The following is a 6,986-nucleotide window of genomic DNA, read 5'->3' on the forward strand; positions in this document are numbered from 1 at the left end:
CCTTTGTGCTCTTCCAACAAACACAGAAATGCTCTCTTCCTCTTTACCCTTGGAAAGAGCCACACCATATTCTCCTCCCCGCACTAGGGGAAAATCTATACAATATTGTAAGACACAGATTAATTACGTATTTTACCACCTGCAACATAAAAGTTGGTTAAAAAATACATATGTAGCTGCAACCGGTTTGGCTCAGTGGATAGAGCGTCGGCTTGCGGACTGAAAGGTCCCAGGTTCGATTCCGGTCAAGGGCATGTACCTGGGTTGCGGGCACATCCCCAGTAGGAGATGTGCAGGAGGCAGCTGATCGATGTTCCTCTCTCATCGATGTTTCTAACTCTCTATCTCTCTCCCTTCCTCTCTGTAAAAAATCAATAAAATATATTAAAAAAAATACATATGTATATGTGTAATACCCCCAAACAGGGAGGTATGCAAAAAGGAATATTTTAGGCTATGCAACCACTAACTCTGTCTCTGTAGCATAAAAACCATGGATAACAAGCACCTGAACAAAATGCCTATGTTCCAATAAAACTTTATCTTCTCAGACTGAAGTTGGAGTCTCATATAATTTTTATGTCAAAAATATTATTATTCTTTTGATTTACTCAAGCTATTTTAAAATATAAACATTGATTTTAGCTTGTGAGTTGTACACACACAGGCATCCGACTAAATTTGACCCACAGCCTGGAGTTTGCCAAACTCTACCCTAAATTTATCTCAGTATAGTCTATATTTTAACAAATTTAAAGTGTTGATACTTTACCAAATATAATTAAATTGATTGTTTTAAGAAAGATCTTTGTTCTTTACTTTCATTCATCTCTTGTGTCTCTATGAATTAAATATGCTTATATATTGATTTTTCAATGCCCAAAACCATCTCATGAACTTGGTTAGAAATTTATACCCAAAATCCGGGTGATGTTTACTATGTTAATAATTATAATGTTATTACTTTTATTTATTTTTTGTCTCGCAGGTACATTTATTCATGCCAGCAAGAAACAGCACTTCTACAAGATACAGCGTGCCCTGTTCCCCTCTAACAGAGCTGAGACTTACAGGCAGGCCCAGCTCACCGCTGTGCACTCAGGCTCAGCTGATTAGTGATGAGCATGAGCTGGCGCGGGACTGGAAGCTTTCGCAGCTTTAGCTTTTCTTTTTATCAGCTCTGCTGATCTTGTAAGGATGAGGCCCATCATCCCCATTCCCACCCAGATCTCCTGGTAAGAGGGCTTCAGGGGACCCAAACATTGTTTAATGAGGCTCTGAAACTTCTTGCTCCAGTGCCCCTACCTGGCACAGCCAGCTACTAGGGAAAGTCTGTTATTACTTTTAAAATTAAATTTAAAACGCCATGCCTATTGCTTGACAGTGAATGTTAAAGTACTTTCTAAAGCAAACAAAAATTAAATAGAAATTTAAAAAATGGTCATTGTGGTAATCAGGAAAACTGTATATTTTATAGTATATAGGAAAGTATGCTCATGGACAAATTGTGAAGACAAATATGAATAAAATAAAGACTTGAACCAGTGAATATTTCAGAAGATATTTTTGAATAAATTCGCATAGCGCCTGTGATACCACCCTCTCTTGATCTTTTTCTTCCACATTCCTGGTCACTTTTTTAGTCTCCTGGCCACCAATGTAGATGTGCCCTGGAATTCAGTCCTGGTGGCCTTTTGCTGTCATTTTCCATGAGGATACACTGATGCTAATGTTTCTACCGTGGCACCAGGTCATTTTTTTGAGCTACACACTTCCGTAGTCAACGTTTGACATGATACATCAAGTGAGCTCTACTAGGTGTCTGTGGCAGAAATGGGTAGCCATTGAGTGTCTCCTTCCAGTTTGCCAAGGTGCTCATGGAAAATGCCCCCTGTTGCTGGGAAGGGACATTTCGTAGGCCCTGTTAATCTTGGTGGGACCAAATAACTAGGTCTCCCTTGGCCAAAGGAAATTAAAGAAAAGGGATATAAGTCATTCTGCTCCAAGTATAAGAAGAAGCAAGGGTACATTCTCCATGCTCTTTCCTTTTCCACCATTTGAATTCAGAGGACTCTGAGGAATTACCGTATGGGAACGCTCCAGGAGAAATAGCCTCCGTCCTTAAATCAGTGGGTAGACCAAAGCCACCCACTAATCAAATATTCAACCTTTCATTTTACTGCGCCACAGAAATTTTGGGTTTAGTTTTACAGCTAGCATTAGTCGAACAAATACATCATCGCAAATGTAAGTGTAACTCGATTCCTCAGTATATTCCTCTCCCAATTTTTGCCATCCCAGTAAGTATAGCACTAACCTCTCACCCCCAAAGCCCAAATCCTCACTGTCATCATCCTAATCTCAATTTCAAAATGTAAATCAGATTATAACAATCCTGTACCTAAAACCTTTAAATTGTTTGCCAAAGAACTGAGACAAAAATCCATTTTTTTTAAATTACAGGCCCTCCTTAACCCTTCAGCCTCTTTTTTTTTTCCTTTTGGTCACAGATCCTCTCAATCTTTACCCTCCAGCCACACTGGCTTCTTTCAGCTCTTCAAATGAACCAAACTCTTGCCCATCACAGGAAATCTGAGCATCTGTTACCCTCACTCAGGAATGCTCTTCCCACCATACTTGATCTGGTTGATTCAGACCTCCACTCAAATGTTACTTCCTCAAGATGGTCTTTCTAACCTTGCTATATAAATTAATTTCCCATTTTTCCCTTCTTATTTTTCTTCACAGAATTTATTACATTTATAAATATATAAACATTTTCTCTCTATTGACTCCATGCCTATCTCGCCTTCTAGTCAGAGTTTCCCACATGGGTAAGCAGGTGACAACTTCAAGGTGGTATCTGAATATGCATTATTAACATTTTTATTTATAATTCTTCTTATCTCATCCTGTAAAAATTCAATTTGAATTAGTTTATTTTATGTACTTAGCATATCAGTAAAATACTACATGCATTCAATTTATAAATATATATGCATAAGTTAATGCCATATTATCAAATATTTTGCTAATAGAACTGTACATCAAACATGTTTTAGAAATATTAGACTAAACTATAAATTCCACAAGAAGGTTTATGCCTGTGTCTGCATCCTTCACAGGGCCTTGCACATGCTTACCCCTCAATAAATACTTGCTACACAGATAAATGAATAATAAACATCTCTAATTCACTGTCTTTAATAATTAGTTGGAATTATTATATGTGTGCTAGAGTAATGAAAACTATATTTGTAAAATAAATTATTCTAGGCTTGATTTAATATTCAGACAAAAATCAGTTCATAAATAATAGCCCCATTTGCATATAAATAATGTTCTAAAGTCTTCTAAAATTATGTTGTCTTTTTCATAAAGGTTAAACACCACCCCCACCATCTTCTTTAAGCTTTTAATCTATTCAGTTAAAACTTTTTCAAGGTAGTACAAAAGGAAATGTCAGTTTTGGCAAATGACAACATATTCCAAGTTAAGAAGAATCTCAGGTTTTATTATATCTCCAAACCAACAATTACTATGTTGAAGGTCATTACTTTCATTTTTAAAATGATTATTTTAACTTTTAAATAAAGGTGTGCTCAATAGTGATCCTCTAAGCATTCATACCTTGAGAATCATGTTTGCAAAATATTAAAATAATTATTTTATTAATATTAAACTTTGTCTTCAATATAACTGGCACATATTTTTATAATTTTTCAAATCATGACTATAGATTTTCCAGACATACTAAAAATATAAACACTTTTCCTATTTTTAATGTGATTTTTGTATACAATAGTTTTTTGTTTAAAGCAATGCCTATTTTCTGCCCCAAATTCCATTTTTTCCTTCCCCTACTTCCCTTTAAGCTGCAAGAACTCACCCTCCTTCTGCTAACAAACTATCAGAATAAAATGACAAAGTTTAGCAGGGCCTTGATCTCTGATCTCTCCCAGTTTCTCTACAATCAAAGCAAGAAAGTAATTTGAAGAATCAAGTTCTTCAAATCAAGGAGCTAGTGAGAGACACTAATCTTCATATACAATTACTAGGATTTCCTCTCATTTTAATGTGAATATTTTCTAAACACACTTATGGGCCAATTGTTATAGATGTGAGGGTGAACAAAACAGACTTAGACCCTGCCTTCATGTGTTCACTGTCTAGTAAGGAGTTTTACACTGGGAACAGAGATTTGAGTATATCCTTTCAAAGTGTGATAAATTCTAAAAAACAAACAGCAACAACAAAAACAGGTATCCCAATCACATTCTACCTTCTACCCACAAACTGCCAATTTAATAAACAACACCAATCATAATAAAGAAAGGAACCCTTTTTAAAAGAAAATTTTATCCTGGAGATTGGCAAATACATGAGAATTAGCTGATACTTTCCTGCTTAGAATTCAAACACTGCTGTGCTGATTCATTCTCAGTATTGTAACCATGTCCCAGCTTGCTTTTTCTACCAGCCATTCATTATCTCAGTTTTCTTGAAACTTTTATGATTACTCCATATAAGAGAGTTATGAAAAGCAAGGTGGGATGTGGGGTTAGAGGAAGTCAGAACTTAACATTTTTTACCTTATGTGTAAATGTTACCAATGTTAACACTGCGATAAAGGCAGGGAAAAACAAAAGGCAGTTAAAATGCTAACAATGCAATGGTCAATCTTAGGCATTTGTCAGAAAAATAAGATATAGGTATAGCCTGATTGCATTGGCTATGGAATCTACATATATATACAAGTCTGGCTAAGGAATATACAAATATATATAACTTTAGGAGAGGCAGGCAGGATCTCTGAGAGTTTTCCAGAGGAATCAAAAGAGAATTGAGTCAAAAATATAATTTGATTCATTGAATAAACAAACATTTGAATGCTACAATATGCCAGAGTATGTTCTAGGCATCATAATTACACCTATTTTAAATAATTGAAACAATACCTTCCGAGACATAGACCACACAAGTCCTTGCCAAAATATTATATAACTGAAGCAGAGTAAGAAACATGTGTACCAAGAAATGCAGAGCAAATGGCAAGAGCTGACATGAGCAAATGAGAAGGACCAATATCTGCCAGGATCAACCATCATAACTAAAAGGCATCATCAGTTGAGAGACACTGAAGGACTCATGGTTTCTTTGTTCCTATTTTCTATCTTGATGGAGAAGTATGTTTTATACCCAATTGTGGTTTTGATTTGCATTTCCCTAGTAGCTAGTGAAGATACAACCTCATGCCTGTAAGAATGGCTAATGTGAACAAAATAAGAAATAACAAGTTTTGGAGAGAAAATGAGGGAAAAGGGAACCCTCATATACTGCTGGGGATAATGTAAACTGGTGCAGCCACTATGGAAAACAGTATGAAGGCTCTTCAAAATATTAAGAATACAGTTACCGTATGACCCAGCAACCCTTCTTCTTTCAACCCCCCCTTAAAAGTTTGAAAACATTTATTCATAAAAATATATGTACCGCTATGTTTATTGCAGCCTCATTCATGGTGGCCAAGACATAGAAACAACAAAAGTGTCCTTTGATAGATGATTAGATAAAGAAAGTGTGGTATGTGTATACAAGAGAGTACTACCCGCCGTGAGAAAGGGTGAAATACTGCCATTTGTGACAACATAGATGGAGCTTGAGAACATCATGCCAAGTGAAATACGTCAGTTGGAAATGTTAAGAATCATATGATTTCACTCAGCTGTGGGATATAAACCTAAAAGCAACAAATGAACAAAGGAGAAAAATAAAACAAAAACTCATAGACACAGAAAACAGTACGTTGGTCACCAGAGGGAAAGCAGGGGCAAAGCGGAAGTGGAGGAGGGTAGAGAAGGTTCAATATATGGGGATGGAAGGTAACTTGACTCTGGATAGTGAACGCACAACGCAATATACTGATGATGTATTATAGAGCTGTACACTTGAAACCTACATAATTCTTTTAACCAATATCATCCAGATAAATTTAATAAAATGTGAAAATGAAACATTTTTTACTAACGTGTATATTAGAACATGACTTATATTTCACAATTTAAAGAGTCAGTTTTAAGTTACTGACAGCAACAATTCTTTTGTCGGGGAGCATACGTGGAACACATGTGGTCCCCCTAGAACCCTAGCACACACACTCTTGATGTGCCTCAAATTTGAACTTACTTAAAATTTGGAGCAAGATTTCTAACAACAAAAACCCAAAATATAATGGTGACTAAAGTTTTATTTGCTTGACAAAATTAATAGTATTTTGCAAGATCTAAGTAAAAAAACGTACTTAGGGACATACAACATTTCAAGCCTTTAGGACCATATATACTCAGAAAGTGTCAGCCACTCTCTTTTGACCCAACTCTATTGGAAAAAGTGCTGTGATGTCTTCTTTTCTTATCTGAGTTAAGTATCACATCTATCCTCTGGCCTTGTCCTGAGTGAGAGCTGCTAAAGACCTGGTGTCCCCCTTCTGTCAGCTGCTTGCTGCTCCTTGTCCACTAAAATAAAAAGGCTCAGATAAAACCTTAATTTGATTTACCCCAATTCATCTGAGAGGAAACTGCTTAGAAAAATATCAAGCACCATGTATAATTTTAGAAATGGTAACCCAGTTATAAAAACAACTAAATGATTATCATCACAAATATCCAAAATATGTTCTAACATCTTAAACACAATAGAAGTTCAATAAATATTTGTTGAGTCAGTGAACAAATGAATGATAAAACAAATCAATCTGCCTTTATAGTCCCCAAATTATAAAGTTGAATGATACTCATCTCATATATGGTGTTCTATTTACTTTTACTACATAATATTTTCCATGATTTTGATATTCCTGTTCTCTTTTCTAACTTATTAAATATGATATTTTAAATTAAAATATATACTTTTAAAATAGATTTAAATATATATTTTAACTTATAAAATTTAATTTATATTTTAATTTAATTTATAAAATTATAATT

The sequence above is a fragment of the Myotis davidii genome, unplaced genomic scaffold (genome assembly GCF_000327345.1).
Source record: "Myotis davidii unplaced genomic scaffold, ASM32734v1 scaffold68, whole genome shotgun sequence".
Classification (NCBI taxonomy): Eukaryota; Metazoa; Chordata; class Mammalia; order Chiroptera; family Vespertilionidae; genus Myotis; species Myotis davidii.